General features: G+C 39.5%; 1 protein-coding gene across 1 annotated transcript in view; it reads left to right on the top strand.

The window, feature by feature from the left end:
* LOC145661669 (uncharacterized) overlaps positions 1-27,818 on the top strand; it is a 62,163-nt gene that overhangs the window by 18,919 nt on the left and 15,426 nt on the right. The window lies entirely within an intron of this gene.

Below are 27,818 nucleotides of genomic sequence, written 5' to 3'. Positions count from 1 at the left end.
CATGCTTTGCACGAGACGAGACGAGACAGCCTGAAGTCTCGTCTCGTCTCGTCTCGTGGCAACACTATCCATCACGCTTTTGAGCCATGATCTTCCACTGAACGTAATAAAACTAGATAAACTTCATTCTTCAGTCTTTTCGTATGAAGCGTTTTGAAAGTTGACGTTTCTCGTTTTACCTTCTTCGGTTAATTCTGTTCTTTCTTTCATTTTTCTCTTTAAAAAAATACCAGAGTACATTTAACAGTTTTTGATACTTGTTTTTTGAGATTTACAAGTCATTGCACAAATTACTTTAGCACTAACATGAATTTTATAGCAACAAAATTTGACAATTAGCATTAATTTCAGGTTTATTAAACTCGCCTATAGTAAATTTTGTTGGCCTCAATGAAATCCCGCCAATAATACGAAAAAAAAAAAAAAACGTAAATCCTTCCAATTTTTACGAAAATTCCCTTTATCCCATTTCGAGAAATAATTGTCACAAAATCCCATAATATGGGATTTTTCCCACGGTTTGGCATCACTGACTGTACTTAAGAAAAGCATTTACTGGTAAAAAAAATTTAAGTCAAATTTAGAATGACATTTTTCAATCAAAATCATATACAGTACATTTGAAACAAAGAAATTCAACAATGCATGCTTTAAATTACTCGCTTGCATCGCGTCGTCCGGCTCGGCGGTGAAATAGAGGGGAGAAGAGAAGGAGTTTGTTTACATCTACAGTAGAGACCTGCACGGGTTGGGCCCGGCCCTAGGCCCGAAGCCCGGCCTGGCCCGCGGGTCGGGCTTGGGCGGGCCAACACTGATTTCTCTTCAGGTCGGGCTGGGGCTGATTAATTGCAATTCTTTAATAATTATTGACTTTTGTTAAACGATAATTAGAATAAAGGCAAACGTTGAAGAAGTGTGCCGGTGAAAAATGTTATAAAATGAAACTTAAAATTTATCGGGCCCGGGCCGGGCTTGGGCCAAAAATTTTAAATAACTTATCGGGCCGGGCTGGGATCGGGCCAAAAATCTCCAAAACTTTTCGGGCCCGGGCTGGGCCGGGCCTAGGTACATTCGGGCTGGATTGGGCTCGGGCCGAAACATTCGGCCCGTGCAGGTCTCTAATCTACAGTACAATCCTGTGGTAGCGCCTTCTCTCAGGTCTGTCAACAGCGCGTTGAACTACTGGCCGGCTGAACCTCAAAACAGTTGAAGTACAGAGCAATTTGCTAGCCATTTTGCCAAATGTTGAACTACCGAACATGGGGCTGCGAAACTGTTGAACTGTACAGCTGGCCGAGGAAAATACTAAAAAATGTTGAACTACTGGCTTGTTGAAGTATCGAATGTTGAACTACCGAACGCGCCCTGTACTATGGTTTCCTGGCAAAACAAATTAATGTTTTGAAACCCAAATTTTATGTTTCTATCTTTAATAGTATTGCCTGGACTTTGAACAATCACTGGCTTCTACTCTTTTCTATAATACAGTGGATTATTGTTACTCGTTTGTTTCTTTTCAACACTGATACTATATGAAACTTGGACCTACAGTTTAAAGTGGAATCCAAACACTTAGATCTAATGCATTCAATGCTCTACCACAGGGGATCGAAAGCGGGACACATACAAAACGCACACAGTATCCACTGGGCAATTGGGAGGATAGATTTTCATGATGCTTATTAAAACATGGGTATTGTCAATACGTCAAGTTAGAATTACAAGTTATAGGAAATAATAAATAAGCTATTCATAAGATTGAAATCCTTTAGTTAGACTGCGTTTAAATGGGTACAAATGATATTAGAAAATTCGAAAACAAATCTAACTTAGATACTTATGCAACAGTATAGCAATAAATGAGCAACGTTTGCATCCAATTAGGCAAATGAGAGTAACAAAGTGAATTACTCATTTCAGTTGTTTTAATTATTATATTTTAAATGTTAGCATGTTTTCTTTAATAAATATATATTTCTTTTTTTATTCTAATTATAAACATCCATCATTGGCTGTTAATTAACACGTAACAGACGAACTCCATTTGAGAGGCAGGCCCTTATTTGCCCCCTGTGGCTACACCTCTGCAGTAACTATTAGAATCATTGGATGGTTAAGGGAGGCACTATTGTCTACTTTGCCCCTGTAGATACCCACTTTTTTTTTTTTTTTTTTTTTTTAAATAAATAAAACAATATTCTTCCTCACCGAAGTTTGGTATATATTTCGTTCTCCAATAAGTTCAGACTAACGTGAAGTGGATTTCCAAGAAATGCTTTCGGCAAATGGATGCTAGGTGACTCCACATGTACTCTCAAGTCGCGGCACTCCTGACATCTTCTAACACACAACTGAACTACGTAGTCCTACGCACGAATAAAAATTAAACCGTTTTATACTTCGAAGAAGGGATAAAAAAATGAAATGTTTTTGAGTTTCATGTCCCATGATTATGCCGGTGAGGCTAAAGGGGACGGTGATGATGAGTAATGAATGAAATAGTGGAATGAAGAAAGTGGGATTATGTGTAGAACCATGGGCGGCGATTAGGGGGGCAAAGGGGGCAGTTGCCCCCGCACTTTTTTGAAGTAACCCATTAATATATATATACGAGGGCTATCCAGAAAGTAGATTACGTTTTGGAATAAAAAATCAACAAAGTATAGGAAACAAATTTTATTATATACAGATGAAAGCCACACACAAATACTACTTTTCGACATAGTCACCATTCAAATTAAGGCATTTATCGTAGCGATGTACGAGCTTGGAAATTCCTTCGTCGAAAAATTCGGCCGCCTGCGACTTCAACCACTTCGTTACCTCTTCTTGCAGCTGTTCGTCGTCATCAAAACGCTGCATAGCCAGCCACTTCTTCATTGCTGGGAATAGGTGGAAGTCGCTCGGTGCCAGGTCGGGACTGTACGGCGGATGAGGAAACAATTCCCACTGAAAAGATTCAAGAACTTCACGCGTGACATTTGCCGTGTGGGGCCGGGCGTTATCGTGAATCAACAAGATCTTAGAGCTCAACATTCCTCTGCGCTTGTTTTGAATTGCTCTTTTGAGGTTTTGCAGAGTTTGGCAATACCTTTGATCGTTTATTGTAGTGCCTCTTTCCAGGAAGTCCACCAAAATCACACTTTTTCTGTCCCAAAAAACAGTCGCCATCATCTTCCTTGCCGACATTGTTTGCATGCATTTCTTGGGTTTTTGGGGAGAACCTGTGTGCCCCCACTGCATTGATTGCAATTTCGTTTCACAGTTCACGTGTTTCACCCATGTTTCGTCACCAGTAACGATGCGATCGAGTAAAGAGTCACCATCCTTATTGTAGGCGTCCAAAAAGTGCAACGCTGCAGCCATTCGCTGATTTTTGTGGTCCTCTGTCAAGATTTTTGGAATCCATCTTGCACAAAACTTGTGGTAACCAAGCTTTTCGCTGATGATTTCGTGCAACAAACTTCGCGAAATTTGTGGAAAACTCAAAGAAAGTCCCGTTATTGTGAACTTTCGATTTTCACGGACTTTAACATCGACTTTTTCGACAAGTTCGGCAGTCACTTTGCTGGGTCTCCCACTTCGATCTTCGTCGTGAACATTGGTTCGGCCATTTTTAAATCTTATGACCCACTGTCGCACTCCACCTTCAGTGATAATGTTGTCCCCATACACTTCACACAGCTGCCGATAGATTTCTATCGGTTTACAGTTTTTTGCTGTCAGAAACCTTATTACTGCACGCACCTCGCAGCTCGCGGGATTTTCAATTAACGCAGACATTTCAAACCGTCACAGTATCTTAACGGAGCACAGCACGAACCTCTCACTAGCACGGCTAGATGCCGACTGAGCTGCGCAACGCTCTAACCCCAAGATGGCCGCGCTAGCCCCGCCCCTAGCGGACACAGACGAAAACGTAATCTACTTTCTGGATAGCCCTCGTAGTTTCATTTAGAAATGGAAAGTTTTTGTAGTACAGTAGGACGTTGATAATCCGAACGTAAAAAATCCGAACGCGATCCATAGGAGCTTTAGCGGTACACAAACTTGTGAAGTCAGTGTTTGTACAAAAGCTCATTCATGTGTAATTGTTTGTCATGCATATTTTTATTTTTATTTTCTCTTAGGCCTATACAAATTAAGTTTTAAGTGTGAGTTACAAGAACAGTGTAATTTAGTGTAGGAGCAGGTTCTTTAGAAACATTAAATGTAAGTAGCCTTAAGTACGGTATTGTAATTACTGTATATACTATATAACCACTGTATCGATAAAAGAGCATACCGTACAGTATAGTTAAGTGGCATTTTCTTGGTCATTTTCGAAAATCCAAAGAATTTGAAAATCCGAACTACCTGTGGTCCCAATTAGTTCGGATTATCGACGTCCTACTGTATATTATTGGTTCATAGAAAAAATGGTGCCATATATTTGCCGTTCGGCAAGTGCGTATTGGTTGTGTTCCCGTGGAGTAAAGAAAACTACAGGAATCGCGTTTTGATTGCCACAGAAAATAACCCAAAATTAACCTATTGGAGTACAACAATTTCAGCATACTTTCACTACTTACGAGGGTTCGATATGTTAGTCAGCCGCTTTCCAACTAATTGAGAGAACATTTCGAAAAAAAAAAAAGTCTTTCACAAGTTATTCTTTACTTGCACAAAGTTGACAGTTCCTAAAATGTAAGGGAAAACAGCGTAATAAGAAACAACTTCTACCTTTTCCATTGTTTTGTAGTGTAATATACGAGTGAAGTGGTATGTTAGGGGTGTACGAGTGTATATGCAATTAAATTTAGTGAATTCAACGTAATTCTAGGTTTTAGGATTATTTTATATAACTGGAGTATGGAGTGATTCTAAGTATTGTTGTGTTTTGATGTGCTCCAAGTAGTGCTCTCAAACGGGTCGGGTTGTCGGGTCAGGCTACTCGGGTCGGGTTGTCGGGTCGGGTCAGTCGGGTCAGCTCGGGTCGGGTCGGGTTGTCGGATCGGGTCAATCGGGTCAGCTCGGGTCGGGTCAGTTCACTTTGGTCAACTGAGTTTAGGTTGAGCTTAAACTCGGCTGGAGTCGAAAGCTGCTGTTTTTCACTAGCTGCCTAATTAAAAATAGCAATTTTCAATTGATTTTATAGAAACCATAAATCTATTTTGAACACTTGCAGCTAGTGTTTTTATGGTAAATGCTTATTTTTGTACTTGTGTGTACTTTAATTTTTAAATGTGGAAGATTAATTTTACCAATCGACTGTAATATTAATATCTACGCCAATATGGAGTCTGGATTTAGAACAAAACTAGAAGTTGTTTAACCAAGGCCAAAAGAAAGATTGGATATGGACGACCAAGCCCAAGCAGGGCTGCGGTGGCTCAGTGGTAGAGATTTCATCTCTGGTGCATGGTGTCCATGGTTCGATCCCAGCTTGTGCTAAGTGGGCTTTGTGGTGGAGAAACGCAGTGTGGTGGGTTTTCTCGAGGTTCTCCTGTTTCCTCCCACTCTCTTCATTCCACCATTGCATTCATTTCTCTTGGTCACCATATCCCTTAGCCTTGGTGCAGAATCGAGGAACCTCAAACTGAATATTTCATGTTATTTCACCAAGCCCAAGAACATCGATACAAGAATAAGATAAAGATTGGATATGCAAGACGAAGTGCATAGTAATCTTGCTCTTGGCCTTGTTTTGGTGATCACAAAGTAGCGATGAGCATATTTTCTTGCTTTCCGTATAGTACGAAAGACCATAATCAAAATCACACTTGGTCTTCATTTGTACCGATGAGGCGAGCATTCTTGGCTCTTGTATAGCATGAAAGACCACCAAGACTACGAAATGCAGGACCAAGACTTGACTGTGCAAGACAAAGAATAATACGCAGTATTGATGACCAAGATACAGGGTGCGAATTGTTTGAATTTCATTTGTTGGGCTGAAAGTGATGAAATAAAATTAGTACTTTATAATTAATTATCATACAATATTTTTAAATTTTAATACGATATGTTCAAAATTGCAGCTTTTAAGTGGAGTTAGACCCTTTAAATTGAAAGCTCAAATTCCTAGAGTTGTTTTTTTTGAAAGCTCAAACTCTACTGAATATCTGGACATAGTTTGAGAATTTGAACTTTAGGTGGTCCTGCAGCGTGAAGTTGGCAGGACCACCTTTCACATGGACTTAGAGCCTTTAAATTGAAAGCTCAAATTCTGGGAGTTGGTTTTTCTGAGAGCTGAAATTCTACTCAATATCTGCACGGAGTTTCAGAATTTGAGCTGTTGGTATCCTGGTATGATGTGTTCAAAATTGCAGCTTTTAAGTGGACTTAGACCATTTAAATTGAAAGCTCAAATTCCTAGAGTTGGTTTTCTTGAAAGCTCAAGTTCTACTGAATATCTGTAGGGATGCGCTCGAGTCGAGACATGTCTCGAATCTCGACTCGACTCGACTCGAATTCGAGTCGAGATTCGAGTCGAGACACTCTTTGTAAAATTCGAGACGAGTCGAGACAAACGTATTTCTCGACTCGAATTTTCGAGTCGAGACTCGAGTCGAGTCGAGACAGCTGGTAAAAATCTCGACTCGACTCGAATGTCTCGAAAATCTTTCTATAATTTTTAATAATATTTTGAAGAAAGTACTCGCTCAGAAACACTCGGCACGAGAATTTCGGAAACTGCAGGACTTATCAGGTGTTCGAAGAGTGCTGTGGTGATTGTCTTCAACAAGTGGCGAAACCAAGAGGAAAAGACGTCCAAATGTCGAGGGGTTGGGCGCCCCCTACTTCATTAAAGATGTGGAGAATAAGAACGAGGACAGAAAAAGAGAAAGAGAACACTGACCGTTGGGAATTATCCCTTGTTGAAGCGATGGTTGGAGTAATAAAACCAGTTAGTATTTCCGCTGTTGTATTGTTGATTTCACAGAAATGTTCAAAAATAAGCAAAACGTGACTCTGCACAAGATGTTTACTTACCCATAGTTTTATTATTGTCAACTGAACCCTGAGTGTCTGGGATGTTTCTGTCCCTTCTCACTTTACAACTTGAGAGGGGAGGGGGTATTATCACCAGGGTACCACTAGTAGTACACCGCTAAAAGAAATGCTTTAGTGCTGCATCGGAAGCGGCATGTTTTGTATATATTTCTTAAAATGTTATCCATTCATAAAGTATAAATTCCCCCACCCTCCCCTCATTCTGTTTCCAATACAGAGAACCGACTCTTTAAATGAAGAACGAACCCTGAACCTTCCCGAAAATGCTAAAATAATTGATGCGTACAAATAAGAAATCTGTGGATGAATCAGAAAATGCAGATACATGAGAAGATACTTGATGCAGTGCAGTCCAACACATGTAAATAGATTTGAAGTGTTCATATTTGTGTATGTATACGTGTGTATGTGCTTGTTTCTGAGTATTTATATGCGCGTGTGTCTCGTAATTGTTATATTAATATCCACTGGATTAAGTGAAAGTATAAAATGGATTTGATGACTGCCAAATTGACGTCACATTGATAAGTCATTATTTTTTAATATTAATAATATTAAATTAGATTATAGTTTAGCGTCGTTTTTAGGAGCAAAGCTCTACAAGACGTGAACGTACAGTTTAATGTCGGATTTGAAACACATGAGCTCCTACCATGAATCAAACCTCGTTCGAGAAAGGCGCATCGCTAACAACATAGCAACGGGGAGCTAAACATTTAGTAATATGTATATTAAGTTGTAAAATTATATTCGTTTAATTTTCACTAATATAATCTTCACAATGTAAAGCATTCGCTAGACACGTTATCTTGTTTAAAAACAAAAAGCCTATCTCTTATGTTTCCGTCTCGGATTGGAATGCGGGATAATAGAAATCCGAAAGAGATGTTTTTATTATATTTTGTACAGTAGATCTGCTCCTTCATAATCTCCGTGTTTGATAAGAATGAACCTCCCTGGCTCACGAAAATGTATACGTAATATAACAAACCATGAATATTAAATGCCAGACTAATATAGCAAACATTGAAGATGTTCCCCTAGAAAATTTTCTTCGGCCGTTCATGTTTGGAGGTACACAATTTCGCAACTCAGTGGATACGATGTGGATGTATTCAAAGTCCACTGATTTACCCATCAAATTTAAATTTTATAAAAATATTATCAGTGAATACTAATCTGAGGAGAACTATTTTTTTTAATTCGAACGCAAAAGCAGTTTTTTTTTTCCCACCAGGTCTCGGTAATCATCCGGTACGAAAACTGAAGTTTGTACAAGTGTTTGAGAAAGGGGTCCTCCAGGAGTGTTATTTATGGGGTAATTCCTGCGTTTGTTATATACATATATAGATATAAATATAGATATACTGTATACATATAAAGATAAGTAGGAGCGGGTCTTTAAAATTAGTTCGGAAAGATAATATGAAAATCTGGTATAATTTCCAAGAATCTATCTAGTCTAATATAAATAAAATAAACAGTTTGTTTGTGAGTTTGTCTGTCTGTATGCGGCCTGGGGACCAGACGAGTGGACCGAGAGTTACCAAATTTTGGTCAGGGGTACCTTGGCCTAGGCCCGAGATCAAGACGAAAAGTTGTTTTCAAATTTCGAACCAGGGGAGTCTCATGGGGAGGCGTTTACCGGAACCGGCTTGGGAACCAGACAAATTGACCGAGAGTTACCAAATTTTAGTCACGAATACCTTGGTCCAGGCTCCAGACCAGAGTTAAACGATTTTGTCAAAATTCGAACCAGGGGGGTCTCAGGGGTTGTTTACCGGGACATGTAAAAGTAGTAGAAAATAACAGATATGAGTGTTGAATTCATAGTTTTCGCGGTCGCTGAAATCAATGGTGAAACTCCGATCGCATTAACTTCCAAATTCATGCTATGCGGCACCGGGTCGGGGATCAACGGGAAGGGGGAGTTGAGATATCGAGACATATAAAAGTAATCCACAATGACCGATATTAGTGTCAAATCCATAGTTTTCGCGGTCTCTGAGATCAATAGTGACACTTCCATTAGCGATGATTTACAAATTCAGCTACAATCGCATGTGGGCCGGGAGTCAGCGGGGAGGGGGGGAAAACCGAGACAAGTAAAAGTAATCCAAAATGACCGATATTAGTGTCAAATCCATACTTTCGCGGTTGCTGAGATGAATGGTGACACTTTCATTAGTGATCACTTGCAAATTCAGCTACCATTGTATGCGGGCCGGGAGTAAGCGGGGGCGGGGATACCGAAACATGTAAAAGTAATACAAAATGACCAATATTAGTGTCAAATCCATAGTTTTCGTGATCGCTGAGAACAATGGTGACACTTCCATTAGCGATATTTGCAAATTCAGATACCATTGTATGCGGGCCGAGAATCAGCGGGGGGGGGGGGATACCGAAACATGTAAAAGTAATTCACAATGACCGATATTAGTGTCAAATCCATAGTTTTCGCGGTCGCTGAGATGAATGGTGACACTTTCATTAGTGATCACTTGCTAATTCAGCTACCATTGTATGTGGGCCGGGAGTCAGCGGGGGGTGGGGATACCGAAACATGTAAAAGTAATCCACAATGACCGATATTAGTGTCAAATCCATAGTTTTCGCAGTCGCTGAGATGAATGGTGACACTTTCATTAGTGATCACTTGCAAATTCAGCTACCATTGTATGCGGACCGAGAATCAGCGGGGAGGGGAGGATATACCGAGACATGTAAAAGTAATCCAAAATGATCGATTTAGTCTCAGATCCATAGTTTTCGCGGTCGCGGAAATGAGGGTAATACTTCCACAGGCCTTGACTTCCATGCGAAGAATGGGTATATTTATCTAATATATATCTACATCTATCTATCTATCTATCTATCTATATCTATATATCTATATATATATATATATATATATATATATATATATATATATATATATATATATATATATATATATATATATATATATATATATATATATATATATATATATGATGAAAACACATGTAAAACTTCTTACGAATAATGTGAGAACACTGTATCTTGTCCAGTTCAAATTAAAATCCTGAAGGCCCAACGTGCAAACGAACCGTTTGAAACATCTGTGCACGTGATCAGTGACGTGGCGCTAACAGATATAATTTTGTAGTGTGGCGCTGCCAATACATTCCAGCTCCAGGATACCTTTGTTTTCATTGTGTTTAGTGCGTCACAAATCTACGTAGTGAAATTGCGCAACAACGTGATTTGCCAGAATCGTTGGCATGGCGAGCTGTCGGCAGGTTGGAAGCTGGTCAGTTACAGCGGGAGGTGTCACATGCCATAGGAGTGGCACAAAGTGTGATTTCCCGATTGTGGAATCGATTACAAACAACTTGAAGTGTTCGAAGAAGACAAAGACAGAGCCGTCCACTAGCAACCAAAGCCAGAGACGATCGTTATCTCTTGTTAACAGCCCGTCAAAACCGGCGTCAGAATACAACTCTGCTCCCGCAAGCCTTCCGAACAACAACAGGACGCACAATATCCACTCAAACGGTCCGCAATCGCCTTCGAGAAGGTGGTCTCTACGCACGTAGGCCTATGGTGTGTGTCCCATTAACTGCACGACACCGTGTTGATCGAAGAGCGAAGGTAGAGGAACATCGTGGGTTGGGACGCAATGAATGGGGCAATGTTTTGTTCTCTGACGAATCTCGATTCAGTGTGGAGCCTGATAATCGACGTGTTTTCATCTGGAGAGATTGTGGAACACGACAGAATGCCATGTTTGTGCGAGAAAGATCCCAGTATCATGGTGGTGGACTGATGGTTTGGGCAGGAATCAGCATTGGTGAGCGTACTGAGCTCCACATCATCCGAAATGGCTCTTTGACGGCTCTCAGATATAGGGATGAGATTATGAAAACTTTTGCTCTTCCCTATGCTGGTGCCATTGGTGATTCGTTCCTTTTCATGGATGACAATACTCGTCCTCACAGAGCTCGGTTAGTGGATGAGATGCTGGATGCTGAGGGTATCGCTCGGATGAAGTGGCTAGCATGCTCTCCGGATCTCATTCCAATTGAGCATGTCTGGAATATGCATGGCAACGAATTGCCGTTAGGCCAGTAAATCCATTAACCATTCCAGAGCTGGAAGTCGCTCTTCTGGATGAGTGGCACAACATTCCCCAAGAACTCATCGATAATCTGATTGAATCCATGCCACGCAGGTGCGAGGCTCTGTTGGCTATTCGAAGTGATCATATGACATATTAAGGAACAATCAGTGTTGTTGCCTTGCCTGTTTGTGAGCAGTTCGAGAGGTACACACATAACCGTCTTGTGTCATGAGCGATGTGAACAAGGTTTTCCGTGCCCCAACACCAGTATGTGCCCCATTTTTCTAGTGTATCTTAAAGCATTCCTTTTTGTAAGATATATATGAGTCAAACACAAGCTTATTCATACACTATCTTAAGGTCTTGTGTGATGTTTCAGCTGAACCCCTAATTTTTTTGAGAATTATATACAGTATAGTGGCGGATCCAGGATATGATCAAGGGAGGGGCTAAACCATAGTTTGCAGTTTTATCCAGTGTAAAGCAGGATTGAAGCCCATTTTATGCAGTGTATACTTGAGTGTGAAGAGAGGGGGGCGATAGCCCCCTTGGATCCGCCTCTGTGTGTATATATGTATATATATCTACCTATATATACATACATGATCGAAAATGGCCTCGAATCCATACTCGCTGAGATGAACAGAAGATGCCGTTTAAATCCACAAATTCAGCCCCATTAGTACTCTAAGGGGGATGGTGACATGTAAAGATAATTGAAAATTATCGGTATTAATGTCAAATTCATAGTTTTGGGGCTTCACAACTTCATTGGGGACAGTTTTGGTGCCCTTTGCGTCCAAAATGAAACGTATTCTCTCCGTGCGAAGAACGGATATTCTGCTAGTCTGTAATAATAACTAACGGAAGTTTCACTTAATATATTTCTCGCTGCTCAAATTTACTCACTTGTGCGGTATATGTGTGTAAAGTAGAACTAAAACCTGTTGCTTTAAGTATTTTTCCGTTAGCGAAATACATTGCATATATAGTAGGACGTCGATAATCCTAACGTCAAAATCCGAACGCGGTCCCTAGAAGCTTTTTACATTTTGTCTTAACGCGAGAAACAAACAATATCGTGTCCATCGACGTTATGTGAAGTCAGTGTTTTTACAAAAGTTCATTTATATGTAATTGTTCGTCATGTATTTTTATTTTTATTTTTTTTATTAGGCCTATAAATTTTAAGTGTGACTTACAAGAACAGTGTTATTTAGAGTACAAGCAGGTTCTTCAGAAACATTAAATGTAAGTAGCCTTACGTACGGTATTGTAATTACTGTATGTACTGAATAACCACTGTATCGATAGAAGAACATACCGTACAGCATATGTAAGCCTAAATGGCATTTTCTTGGTCATTTTCGAAAATCCGAACAATTTGAAAATCCGAACTACCTGTGGTCCCAATTAGTTCGAATTTTCGACTTCCCACTGTATATGTTGCAGACATGTTACAGCAAGTAAGATTACTAGCATCAGGCCAACAAATAGTTTTTAAACTATATTTTCCTGTTTTTGCCAATATTTCCGAACAAATGATATTTTTTCTAATGGTTTCAAAATTTCCGGAATTTTACATACAACAATGAAGATATCTCTATGAAATATGTTTGATTTAACATATTAACTAAAATGATTCTGTGATTAGCAAAAATGATGATTCTGATAATACCCAAATTTTCCGTTTTTTCCCCAGCTCGGGAAAACCGTAAAAAACTGTTTTTTTTACCCAAAATCTCTGTTTTTTTCACAGACCTTTACAACACTAGTCTGAACACACGGTGCACCGAACACTCCTACCGATGGCGAATGTTAACACCACGACATCGGCAACTACAACTGAAATGAATACGTTACCATCGCCACTAGAGCTTGGCACAATGGCAGAGCGTTGCATTATCTGATGAATCCCGATATCATCTTCATCATGACGATGTGAGGGTGCGAATCCGTCGTGTTCCAAGGGAACAGCTCCTTGACATCTGTACTGGGGGGCGGAGACAAACTGGCTGCGGCTTAATTATTATCTGGGGAACATTCAGGTGAGCATCCATGTGTCTATTGGAGCTCGAGGAAGGCACCATGACGACCGAGGCGTCACACGCTGCTTGCAGACTACGTACATCCCTTCATGACGGCCATGTTTCTCATCGGTAGTGGCATTTTTCGACAAGATAATGCACCATGTCACAAGGCCAGGAGTGTGATGGAGTGGTTCGAGGAACACAGGAGCGAGTTCCAAGTGCAAACTCTCCGGATCTGAACCCAATCGATCACATCTGGGATGTGATTGAACGTGACCTGAGGGCGCATCACCCCCTCCCCGGAATTTACGGGAATTAGATGACCTGTGTGTGCATATGTGGTGCCAACTCTCTCCAGCAACCCACCGAGGAACATTGCGACCACGCCAAGACGCGTTGCCGTTGTTATTCGTGCCAAAAGGTGGACATACTAACAATTAGATAGGTAGTCATAATGGTCTGGCTGATGTGTGTGTATATTTTAACTCATATATTTTGTCTCGACTCGAATTTCGAGACGTCTCGACTCGAATTCGAGTCGAGTCGAGACAGAGACTGTCGAGTCGAGACTCGAGTCGAGACAGCAACATATTTTCGAGTCGAGACACGAGTCGAGTCAACATTTTCTCGAGTCGAGTCGAGCCAGACTTAAATCTCGACTCGACTCGACTCGAATGCATCCCTAAATATCTGGACGGAGTTTGAGAATTTGAGCTTTCGGTGGTCCTGCAGCGTGAAGTTGGCAGGACCACCTTTCACATGGACTTAGAGCTTTTAAATTGAAAGATCAAATTCTGGGAGTTGGTTTTTCTGAGAGCTGAAATTCTACTCAATATCTGCACGGAGTTTCAGAATTTGAGCTGTTGTTGTCCTGTACGATGTGTTCAAAATTGCAGCTTTTAAGTGGACTTAGACCCTTTAAATTGAAAGCTCAAATTCCTAGAGTTGGTTTTCTTGAAAGCTCAAATTCTAGTGAATATCTGGACCGAGTTTGAGAATTTGAGCTTTCGGTGGTCCTGCAGCGTGAAATTGGCAGGACCACCTTTCACATGGACTTAGAGCTTTTAAATTGAAAGCTCAAATTCTGGGAGTTGGTTTTTCTGGGAGCTGAAATTCTACTCAATATCTGCACGGAGTTTCAGAATTTGAGCTGTTGGTGTCCTGTACGATGTGTTCAAAATTGCAGCTTTTAAGTGGACTTAGACCCTTTAAATTGAAAGCTCAAATTCCTAGAGTTGGTTTTTTTGAAAGCTCAAATTCTGGTGAATATCTGGACGGAGTTTGAGAATTTGAGCTTTAGATGGTCCAGCAGCGTGAAGTTGGCAGGACCACCTTTTACATGGATTTAGATCCTTTAAATTGAAAGCTCAAATTCTGGGAGTTGGTTTTTCTGAGAGCTGAAATTCTACTCAATATCTGCACGGAGTTTCAGAATTTGAGCTGTTGGTGTCCTGTACGATGTGTTCAAAATTGCAGCTTTTAAGTGGACTTAGACCCTTTAAATTGAAAGCTCAAATTCTGGAAGTTGGATTTTCTGAGAGCTCAAATTCTACTGAATATCTGGACGGAGTTTGCGAATTTGAGCTTTCGGTGGTCCTGCAGCGTGAAGTTGGCAGGACCACCTTTCACATGGACTTAGAGCCTTTAAATTGAAAGCTCAAATTCTGGGAGTTGGTTTTTCTGAGAGCTCAAATTCTGCACCGAGTTTCAGAATTTGAGCTGTTAGTGGTCCTGCCAACTTCACGCACGCCTTTAACTAACTACTAGTTATTTTATACTTCAATCTGACCGAAGAACTGCTTCATTGTTGGAACTTTAGTAAACAAGGAGATACTGCTCTTAGTCGCTGCATATTATCCGCGTTTAAACTATTTCCTTTTGTCTGTCGTCTTCTGAGGCACAATTTTACAACAGTGACGACGCGAACTTTAATTTCTTAGGGGCAAAGGAGGGACAGGGACTTTTTTGAAGGTGGCTATTGTTGCATACCAAAAATGATATTTTTATAATGTTTGACTTAAATACAGTAAAACTGCATTTTGTTCTTTTCATATTATGTAAATTATATAAATTAAATTTATTTCAAGTAAAATTTGCAACTAACAAATAAGGTAACGTCTACATATCAAATATTCGATTCTCGGCGGAAGAGTATTGACATTTGAACCAGGGCCAGATTAAGGGGGCTTAGGGAGATATAGCCCCGGGCCTAGAGGTGGGTATCTAAAAAGAATAATAAAGATGCAATCATCACCATAAAATAAAATATGACCAAAAGTATGAAACATATTCCCTTAACTTTACTACTGTACTTCCATAGAAATGTATTAGGCGAAGTCCTCAGGGGACACATATTTTTTTTCTATCCCCGATTCTCCAGATGGGTTATTCCTGCCCTGATTTGAGCCTCTTGCAGTGGGTCGAATTTCACTTTAAATGGTCTATCTACATTTTATATAGCCTCGGTGCTGAGAAAGACACTAAACTCTTATCTAATCAACCTCATTGAAGATACCTTAGTGAACCTAGACTTACCTGATTACACCACCACCTACCAGAGTTCGAAAAAATGTTTCGAATAAAATTTACATATTTTCCCCCTAGAACCCGAATAAACAATTAAAATGACAGAGTTCCCATATCAGTTTTCAGTTTCTTCCGTCCCGGCCCTAAGTGAGGAAGTAGAGGTTAATTTTAGCATATACGTAAATTTCTCTCTGGAAAATATTAACTTTTTATTTCATACATTTTTGTTTCGTCCGATGTGTATTTCTCAAGATATTTTGCAGTATGGAGTAACAAAATTCACTCCAATCTAGCTCCCCCAACAACTCAGTTTCTGTAACACAATACAGTACCAACTGTCATGAACTATTGCCAGTGAAAGTGTTCCACTACTTAGTGCTTCTTTCAACGGAAGCAAAATCGACCCCTGTTTCTATTTGAAATTTTGAAGTTGGCCGCCCGCCCCCAATAGACGTATTCCCGAGACACCATTGTTTTCGAAAATTGCACCGTTTGTTTCCTATGTTCACTTTCGTACTTCACGTTAGTTTCAAACACTTATTTGCTATTTCTTTTGAGTTGCAGTATGGGAAAATCCTCGCATTGAAGTATTAATGAGCTCATGTAGCTCCCAAACGGTGAGAGATATGACAAAGTGTTTCGTCTCGCAGTTGTTCAAAATTTAGCGATTGTTTCAATGGAGGCAAAACAAATACATTTAAAACATTCCATTTAAAATTTTGAACTTGTCCCTCCGTAGAGGAATTTCTGAGACGCCCCCATGTGAATTCGGCATGTGTACTTTGGTAATACTTTTCTGTTTCAAAGATTTCTGTGCAATAGGACCTGGGTTAAGGCTCTGTTATGGATTTCGTGAATCACCCGGTATAGCCTGAGATTGGTGTCCCGGTTTTTCGTTTACAAAATCTGGCAACCCTAGCCTCCGCCAAGAAAGATACTTGATAGTTCTAACCAATTCTCTGGCTTAATCTGATACTTTTCCCCTTTCCATTTTCTTGTCCCTTCCAATTAGGGAATTTCTGCTCCTATTCTCTCCCAATCTTAGCACATTATCCTCAGTTTCAGAACAAAGTTGATATGCACCATTTTTTACCCTTACAGTCAAACAACAAGGAAACTTTAAACATGTATTTCCCAGAATTTGTATGGAAAAATAATGTTGGGAAGTTGAAACCTTATATGTTTGCTGTATAAAATTTTCAAAACATTTTGTCAGCATGGTTCAGAACATTTAAATGACTGGAAAAAGAATAGAATATATTGAACCCTAGCACAAAATTTGTGCTGCTTAATATATTTTCAATATACCCAAGTACCAAGTGATCATTTGCTCCCCTTTCTCCCGTGTATGCACCTATGACCAAGAGCAATCGTTCCACTATCTTACTATAGCATAACATACGACGAATTCTGAGTAAATAATGTAATTTGAGTAATTTCTGTTAATATTCGAGACGAGGCTTTTGAGACTAGACTTAGTCTCGACTCGAAATACAAGTGTCTTTCTTGATCTCGTCTTGCGTAAGCTTCGTTGTGTTGAATCTTGGTGTCGTCTCGTCTCAATGTCGTCTCGAAATTTCGTCTAGTCTTGGTCTCGGTACCATCCTAGTGCAATCATACTTTACAGCTCACTTGTAGAGGAAGTTCGGGTATTATGGAATACCATTTTTGTTTCGCTTGTAACTCAGTTAATAACTGAACATTGAAACAATAAGGAAAACAAGTATATGCCTTACATATTTGGCTTTATTTATGCGTATCTTGATAAAGAAGTTTCGTTACAGGCGTGGGAAAAACTTATAATTTGTAAAGAAATCACTTTGGAGGGTAGTATGAAATAGTCGGGTAATATGGAATACAAATGCTATATAGAAAAGAAATGAGTTTTGTGTTGAACATACAATGAACACAGTGACAATATATGAAAATTCTGAATGCCAAGGCATACCTGAATGTGACTACTTACAAAAGTCACAAATATATACTCTGCTTCAGAATCAGTACAGTCATTGCGCGCTGACCTTAAACATGATGAAAGCTGGACCCAACGTCACCCCTTGTATCATCAGAAAATTTGCTGTAATAAAAAATACACTTAGCATTGTTGCAATCACAAATGTATGTTTAATTGAACAATATTAATAGATATTTTTGTAATCGGAATACCATACGGAATACGCTTTTCTTGCGGGTATTTCATATTGCCCTCCAAGCCACCTTGGAAGCGAAAGAGCTGTTAAACGCATTCGAAGGCGTATAGGATAATGGCGCTTATCAAATTACCATTCTGTCTATCCAACGTCATAGTAAACAAAGAATTGTTGTTCTATTACATTTCAATAGGAAAATACAAGTTGTAAAACACTTACCTATAAAAGTTTTCACGAATAAGAAATCAGATTTTCACGTCTGCCAACACAACGAATGTCACAATTAGTGCTGTCGAAATCGGTTTTTGAAAAAACCGAAAACCGGTTTTTGAAAAAAGTGAAATTTCATAAAACCGAAATGTCGGTTTTGAAAACCGCATTTGCGGTTTCGGTTTTCAAAACCGCATTTGCGGTTTCGGTTTCGAAAACCGCTTTTGCGGTTTCGGTTTTGAAAACCGCATTTGCGGTTTCGGTTTCGAAAACCGATTTTGCGGTTTCGGTTTTGAAAACCGCTTTTGCGGTTTCGGTTTTGAAAACCGCATTTGCGGTTTCGGTTTTGAAAATCGCTTTTGCGATTTCGGTTTTGAAAACCGCATTTGCGGTTTCGGTTTTGAAAACCGATTTTGCGGTTTCGGTTTTGAAAACCGATTTTGCGGTTTCGGTTTTGAAAACCGATTTTCTCAAAAATCGAAAACTGCAGAAGTCAAAAAAATCGAGAGCTTTATTATCAAGTAACGACGAGGAAACAGCAAAGAATCTTTCCCATCTTTCTTTTTTTTTAAGAAAGGGAGGTGGTGTTTTTTTGTTAACAAAAGAAAGAGTGGCAGTACTATTTAGAAACAAAGTGAAAGAGTAATGATAATATAAAAGATCTCAGTCTAAGTGGATGAGATTTCAAATTGGATTTCATGGGTTGCAGGTGTGGTGATCTTAAATAGGGATATACCTTATTTTCTATTTAGCTTAGTGTTGTCATATTACCCGATTTTTGCAGGTTCTATATTCGTCCCTCGCTATCTTAATCACGAAAAACCACCCGCTTTTTGGGATTGGAGAAAAATCTAAGACGACTTAGTGAATAAAGTGTTGGTATATTCAACGTAAACCGCTACATCTTTGACAATCTTAATCGCGATTGAGTTAAATTTGGACTTGCGCTCAGGCTCAGGCTGTGAGCTATCTGAGCAGTGCGCGGGTGTAGGGCCATTCGCTAATAAGAGATCTGCTCTAATGCACAATAGTTTTCTTTGTGTAATTCATGTGTTTTTAATGTAATGTATTGGAGGTTCTATACGAATGAATATTCTTTTGTAGATGTTGTGACAAACATACTTGAATTATTCATGCCTTCATAAGCTACAAGAATGCCGAACGACAATTTCAAGTGTAACTTTAACGACACTTATAGAAGCGAATTTACGTATGTTAGCCAGGGCAGAACTCAGTTTGAAGCAAAATGTACACTCTGGAAAACTTAGTTTCGTTTGAAAAGTAGGCTGCAGGGAAGCAAAGTGGACCCCACCTGATTTTTATATATTTTGTAAACTAGATCACGAGGAACACGAATCTGGAGTTTTGACATTCCGACTTCCGGAGCTCGAGATATTAAAACTAAGTTTAATATAAATATATTCTCTATACGAAACATACGATATCCTGTGAGATATATAAATGTAACCAAGAAAGTTCTGTCGCTTTTTGTGGAGGTCTGTGTTCAATTGATCCTTACACCGTGAGTTGAATGCGAATGGAGTAAAGGCGAAGGTCAGATGTCGGTGTGGGTATATCCAACATTCTACCTGCTTGTGGCAGTTCAGTTACAACATGAACTTGTGTAAGGACATAGTGAATATGGAACCTCCACAGAGCGTCATAAGGGCTTGTATGCTGTACGAGTTCAAACTTGGATCAAACGCCACTGCAGTGGGGCGGAAGATATCTCAGGCCTTTCGTGAGGGTGTCGTGATTACGCAGACAGTGCAAGGGTGGTTTAGAAAGTTTAAGGACGGTGACAAAACACTCACGAAAGACGCACCACGTGCCGGAAGACCAACACATGTACAAAATGAAGATCTTCAGGTAGCAATTGAGGCGAACAGTGGAGAGACCTGTGAGTAACTGGGGCTAACATTCAATGTGAGTGGAGAAACCATCTGGCAGCACCTCCATCAACTTGGGAAACACTACAATTTGAGTCTATTGGTCCCACATGAATTAACTCCGGGCCAGAAGACTACGCGTGCACACACCTGTGTTTCTGTGCTGTCTCGTCTGAGGAAGAAACCATTTCTGGACAGGATGTTGACATGTGATGAGAAGCTCCTTGGCGTCGTCATCATTGGTTAAAATCCCATGAACTGGTTCCAAAACAGCTGAAACCAGTAATGCAGCAGAAAGTCCTGCTGTGTGTCGACATCGTGCATCGGGAACTGCTACCGCTGGTCAGAGCAGAACATTAATGCAACTGTCTACTGTCAGCAGTTGAGCCGTGTTCAAGAAAAACTCAAAACCCTGGAGCCAGCACTTCTCAATCGCTAAGGGGTTCTCCCGTTACGGGAAACGCTAAGCCTCACATGATTAGAGTGACCCGGGACACCATCCTACGCCTTAAATGGGAAACACTATTGCAACCGCCATACTCCCTGGACAATGCACCGTCCGATTATCTCTGAACCATTTCTTGGACACTCACATTAGAGAACTAAAGTTCAACTCCGTAGTAAAGGTGCAAAATGCACTTGATACCTTCTTTGCTTCACGGCAAACCAAGTTCTACCGCGAAGGAATCCATGCCCATCCCGAACGTTTTCAGAAGGTCGTTGATACTGATGGGTACTATTTTTGATCTTCCAGATACGTTTTAGGCAGGGGTGTAGCCACGGGGGGCCCATCGGGGCCAGGCTCCCCAAATGATTTCCTAGCCCCCCTAATGACCAGATGTTAAAACATCATCGTGAGATTACTTCGCTTCAGTCATTTAAAAATAACAATGTTTATGTTTACATATAATTAATAATTTACGGTAAAATAGTATGGAAAAATAGTATTTTACCATACCGATCACAAAATAGTATGGTATTTCTTCCTTATAGCGATCCGAAAATAGTATGGTATACTTTTTGTGACAGTAGATTACACAATTTACGGCGATTTGTATTTGACAGTTTGAAGACAAACGTTTTGACAAGGTACTATAAATTCTATGAAATGAAATGAAATCTTTGAGTTTAACGTCCCACGCCTATGCCGGTTAGGCCAAAGGAGACGGTGATCATGAGAAATGAATGAAATGGTGGAATGAAGAAAGTGGGAGGAAACGGAACCCCGAGAAAACCCATGAGCACGGTTGTTTGTCCATCACAAAGTCCACACGGCGCGAGCTGGGATCGAACCAGGGACCCCAAGCACCGAAGGTGAACGCTCTACCACTGAGCCACCGCGCCCCCCACTATAAATTCTATCATAAAACAATAGTACTATACTAAATCGTAAGTACATTATATTATTTATATGCTGTAATTAGTGTTTCAAGAAAACTTTTTATCAGATGGAAAATTTGGTGAAAAGCAACGTTTTTATTCAGTTTTTCAGTTTGGATTTCATTCGCTTTTTAAAATGCTATTTCGTGTAAAACAGGAAGTGAGATATAGCTGTTAATAAAATAATTATGTCTTTTTAATCACGAATAATAAATAAACATTTTTTCAGAAAATCTTAAAATAAATTAAGTGCAATTTCAAAGAAAATCAGTCTTATGTATAAAAGTAACCAAGAAAGTTCTGTCGCTTTTTGCGTAGGTCTGCGATAGTTGGCCCTCACTGGCGGCCGGGTTTCGTCGAGTCGAAACATATATCTCGCATCGGGGTGTTGAAGTACCACCGCGTAGCAGCGACCAGCGAGAACTTCGTCTTGGTCCGCACTTCTTAGATTCTTCGCGGAGAATCGTGAAGGGACCAACACGAACTGTCGCCAGTCATGTGCATGCGGTTATTATTATATATTATTTTTTGCTGACGAATTGTTCCTAAAGTGAGCTCCGAGGGTCAAGAATAACCTCTGCCTCAACATCATGACGTGAAAAATCTTGAGATAAGTGCGATAATTGTATGAATTTAGATGACAACTGTCGTCGATCATTAGAAAGTGAGTATGCGAGAACTATGGAATAAAGTAAATAGACACGCGTCATTTTGTTACAAAATTACATGGCGAACACATTTTATCTAATTCCAAACAGTTATCGTCGAATATACACGGTTGAAGGAGCACTGTGATTGACCAAATTAAAAAGATCTTAACGATTTACATATCCCTTTACAAGCGACGTTTCGTTCATCGCCATCGTAGCGAAGTAGGAAGAACACTTGCCTAGTAATCATAAGGTTGGTGGTTTGAGTCCCTTTCGGGGTAATTTTTTGGTACTTTTTAAAAGTGTTTTTTAGACTCACCTTAATGTAACTAAATCACACATATAGCCGATTTAACATTTTGGGGGAGTAATTTTGTGGTTCATTGGCGTTTTGTCGCATCTCTGCCGCTGGTGGCATAATTTTCAAAACGGTAGAGGGGCCACCGGGGATCGTCGCTGCGGCGCCGCCAATGTTTGGCGTGATGTAGCTAATTGCCCATTTGTGGTCCACCGACGCTTACGGCATGGGGACAATTCAGTGTGAGTGGCGAAACCATTCAGCAGCACCTTCAACTGAGGAAACACTAGAAGTTGGGTCGATGGGTCCCACATAACTTGATTCCGGGTCAAAAGGCAACGCAAGCAGACACCTGTGTTTCTTTGCTGTCTCGTCTGAGGAAGGAGCCATTTCTGGACAAGGTGTTGTCATGTGATGAGAAATGGGTCCTGTACGAAGTTCCACGGCGCCGTCGTAATTGGTTAGCATCCCATGAACGGTTTCAAGACAGCCGAAACCAGTACTACACCAGAAGAAAGTCCTCCTGTGTGTTGATGAACTGCTCGTGGCATCGTGCATCGGGAACTGCTACCAGCTGGTCATCGCATCAATCCAACTGTGTACTGTCAGCAGTTGAGCCGTGTTCAAGAGAAACTCAAAACTCCCAAAGGGGTCCTTATGTTACAGGACAACGCTAAGCCCCTCGTGGCTAGGATGACCCGGGACACCATTTTACGCCTTGGATAGAAAACACTATTGCATCCGCCATACTCCCTGGACATTGCACCGTCCGATTATCATCTGTTCCCTTCCTTGGACAATCACTTTAAAGGATGCCAGCTCAAATTCCAAGTAGAGGTGCAAAATGCACTTGATAACTTCTTCACTTCACGGAACACCAACCTCTACCGCGATGGAATAAATGGCCTTCCAGAACGTTTGCAGAAGGTTGTCGATCTATTCTTGATCTTCCAGATACGTGTTAGGTGACATATGAATGTCCGGAGGTGGTGAGTGAGAAAGCGATAGAACTTTCTTGTTTACCTATATAGATCGGTTCTGTGTATTGAAATAGTTATGCACAAAGGTATAATGTTTGGTCGGGGGCAGTAGTTCTTGGTTAAACATAATACAAACTATCTGTAATATAATTTATGAAATTACTATTATTATTATTATTATTATTATTATTATTATTATTATTATTATTATTATTATTATTATTATTATTATTATTAATAATAATAATAATAATAATAATAATAATAATAATAATAATAATAATAATAAGCTAAAACAGTGTTTTTAGTTTTCCGGAAGGAAACCAAAATTTTCCAGTTTTTTTCAGGCTTCAAAAACACTAGCTGTAACACATTTTTTTTTAGATTGTAGCTGCCCCCCTTCAAAAACGACGGGCCCCTTCTACAGAAACCTGCTGGCTACACCCCTGGTCTTAGGTGACATATCGATGTTCTAAGGTGATAGGTCAAAAAGCGACAGAACTTTATTCGTTAATTTTATACATACTATGTAAAACTACTGTATAAGTTCTAGTATCTCGAGTTCGGGAAGTCGGAATGTCAAAATTCTTTAAGATTCGTATTCCTCGTGCTCTACTTTACAAAATATATAAAAATCAGGTGGGGTCCAGTTTGCTTCCCTGCAACCGAAACGTACCTTGGAAGTGTCATCAAAGAAGTAACTAAAAAAAAAGTGCAAATGATCCCCGGTCAGTATTTGTAACACACAAGTTCACATCAGTACTTACGGAGTTCTAAACTTTAAGAAAGTGGAAGGAAACGGGAGCAAATAAAAAAAAGTTGAAAAACAGACATAAATCAATACAATTGTCTCGATCGATAGATGCTTTCACAATTGTTAAAAGATGTAATTAAAAACATTGTTTTCGGTTTTGAAAAACGCATTTGCGGTTTCGGTTTTGAAAACCGCTTTTGCGGTTTCGGTTTTGAAAACCGCTTTTGCGGTTTCTGTTTTGAAAACCGCATTTGCGGTTTCAGTTTTGAAAACCGCATTTGCGGTTTCGGTTTTGAAAACCGCTTTTGCGGTTTCGGTTTTGAAAACCGCATTTACGGTTTTCGGTTTTCAGAAAACAGGTTTTCTCAAAAACCGAAAACCGCAAATGTCACAAAAATTCAACAGCACTAGTCACAATCACAGGGAGACTGACTGTATATTATCATAGGAAAGTGAGGTAGTACTTTCTTTCCTCTCCGCTTGGAAGCAACACATCACAGGCGAGATAATGAGGTATTCCATATTATCCGACTATTCCATAATACCCAAACTTCCCCTACTTTACAGACACCCACAAACGGCTCTCAGTGTAACACGCCCGTAATCTTTTCACCCTCCTCCAAAAAGTTCCATTTTATGAACTGTAAATTATTTGGTGCTAAAGAAAGAGGTGTAGTCCTTATAGCCTATTTTATATCCTCCGCCTATTTTCTCGAGAAGAATCAGATGGGATAAATATTTTACTTCCATTGTTTTAAAGACAGATATTGCCCAACCGTTGTCTGCGTGAAGAAATACATTAATGGTACATACAGTACAACGAAATATTAATTGTAATAAAAACCTACACTCCTGGCCCAGGATCTACCATTGGACTTGTGGCTCTTACATGGGGCCATTTCTATGGGGGAAAGTGGCTCGGGCTTCCCTTGAAGTTTTCTTGGGCCTACGTATTTGTATTAAAATCTTGATTGATACCTTGTTATATAATATCTGACAAACATGAATGCCTCTACCCCGGAAAAAAAAATATTATACTGAAATCTGTGTTACTGAACATTCCGCGCGTTTTGCGTTCTCTAAACCTCAGTTCGCCACTTGTTTCTTCCAAGTAGCTCCCCAATTGTCTTCACGACGCTGGGTTGACACCACAATACTAACTTCATCTACTGTTTGCTAACGGTAATCCATTTTTGCTTGGACGGACCAAACTCAGCACCGCTTTTATTTCACGAGAAGCGTAGTCCAGTGCGGCTACGGCGTTGCCACATAATATGAGGATATAAGTCTCGATATTTAATTCTATATCTAAATTAGATTTTCAAATGAATTATTTAAAGAGTCAGTTAAGTATGTAAACTTTAATGTAAGTGTAAATTGGCACGAACAATGTGTTGCGTATTACAAGACAAGCAAATTCTCTCAGTAACATATAATAATTCTTCCAAAATTTAGAACTTCATACAGAAAACAAGGAGCATGTTGCAGATTATACTTGTTTGCAAAGGCAAATGCTGTGTGGAAATAAAAAATACAGCTCGATTGAACATTTTCTGCTCAAAGACTATTTTTCTTGATGTTTTTTTTTTTAAACTTAGTTTCGCTTTTATTTAATAATTAATCTTTTAAAGAGACAATGTTGTAAATTGTATATTGTTCGAAACTTTAACATTAATTGTAAATGTTCTCCCATTACTAAACTATTCATTTTGTTACTCTTTATACTACAGACATATCTTAATTAATGTAAACTACTAATCATGCGAACTTTCTTGAGCAATATAGGTCGTAAAATGTTGTGAGTTGACTATTGTACTGCTGTATATGGGTTCAGATATTAGATACTACGAACAATTTTGACAAAGTGCTAGCAGCGTTCCAAATGCGAATATGCAGAAGAGAAAGAAAGAGAGAGAGAAACAAAGAGCGCACAGCGAGAAAATATTTCTAAAAGGAAGTGAAATTGCTTTCTCATTGAGAAACTATGGTAGATTTCCAGACTACAAGGGTCCAAAATTCTAACCAGAAGTGATAGCTATAGCCAGTGGCGTATTTACGATTTTGTTTCGGGGGAGCTTTGCCTGAAAATGTGAAAATTCTTCAAGATATTTCATATACTTTACTATAGTAAGTAAGATTTCGGGGGGGGGGGGATTAAGCCCGGAAGCCTCCCCCCTAAATACGCCACTGGCTATAGCTCTGATTTCAGTAGATAGTTACGGGGGAGAAGGAACATACTCATGGAACGATGAATTGATATCAAGGAACAATTTCTTGCTGTGTCTTACAGTTTTTGGTATGATACCTATCGACAGCTAACCAAGAATAGTTTCTACCTAATTCCTTAAAACTCTATTGTTCGGATTCCACGTTAATCAGTAGGTCCACGTCTCATATAGCCTCGCTGCTGAACGGGACGTTAAACTCAAAACCAACTCAACTCAACTCTATTCTTATCATAAATTGCACAAATGTATAATTTCTGGTTTTAATATTGGTCACTATACGTATTGACAAAACGGTAATATGGTAGATAGCGAGAAACGGTTTTTCAAAATGGATTCAGTGTCCGAAAGAAAGGGTCTAGTGTCGAGATAGACCCTAATCTCTCTCATATAAAATGGAAAGCAATAGGAGTGTACCTGCACTTTTGGTTTCAACATTGACATCGTTATTGCAAAAACGGTAATAGGTAGCGAGAAACGTTTTTGAGATGGATTCTGGATCCTAGAAATAGATCCAATCGTAGCTGCTATTCTTCTATTGGAACCAAAAATTGTAGAAACCTATTAGCATTTCTGATTTCAATATTGGTTTCCGTAGAGCAAGAACTGCAAAAGACAGCGAGAAACTGTTTTTAATATGGGTTTAGTAACCCAAGAACAAGTTTCGTTTCTGACATTGTCCATTTATTGAAAGTCCATAATTTAGAAGTTTACCATAGTTTGGCAATGTGAAACAAAACTCACATGTTTGGAAGGAAGCTCTTCAGTTACTAGTGATAGCGCGTGGAAACTTCTGATTATTATGCGATGATAACAATCTGTCAGTGATGAATGATATATGTGCCTTTGTTTTATATTATCTGAAAGAAAAAAGTGTCAGGAAGAGGTATTTGCTGCTAATTAATAATCAATAGTTGCATCTACTCCATACAACCACATAAGCCACTGCTTTTAGATATCGATTTCTTACCTTTTTTTATGTAAAGACGAAGACTCGTTGTCACCTGTTAGATTGAGAAAGAGTGTCTGTCCTTCTCAACATCCACCGTTTTATATTACCTAAGAGTCTGGTGCTTTCTTGACCTATGGTGAAAATAGAGAATACACATACTCAAAAGGAGTAGTATTTGTTGCTTTAGTACAACGTATCGGAAAATCGAACTTAAAAAGGAACGGAAATCTAATGACTTCTTTTCGATAACAATGTTCATGTCAGCTGGACGCAACGGCACAGGCTGGTACCTATTCATGCTTTTGTGAGTACTTTTCCTGTGTGATAACGTGTGAACAACTGGATTGACCACAGATTGTCCTTTCTTCGTTAATGATTCATTATTAGGAAGTCTTCAGCCGTTGCTGTCATTGACCGATTTCCCATTGAGAGGGCGCTTGTGTGGGTATTCAGTGAAGCGAAGTGTATTATAAGCACATACACTCTACATCGTTAATAAATTTTAAGATTTTCCAGTATGAGTAGGAGTTTTATGGAGAATGTCCACTATAATCCAATTAAATTGCAATCCAGTGTAAAACATGAGATACAATTAATATTAGTGAATAAAGAATAATGATCGACTTTAAATAATGATTAGAGACCAGATGTTCAGTCATTAAAAACCTGGAAA

This window comes from Thermobia domestica, chromosome 10 (assembly GCF_964235325.1).
Source record: "Thermobia domestica chromosome 10, izTheDome1.hap1.1, whole genome shotgun sequence".
NCBI classification, from domain to species: domain Eukaryota; kingdom Metazoa; phylum Arthropoda; class Insecta; order Zygentoma; family Lepismatidae; genus Thermobia; species Thermobia domestica.
The sequence above is the reverse complement of the archived record's forward strand: the minus strand, read 5'-3'. Positions and strand labels throughout refer to the sequence as shown.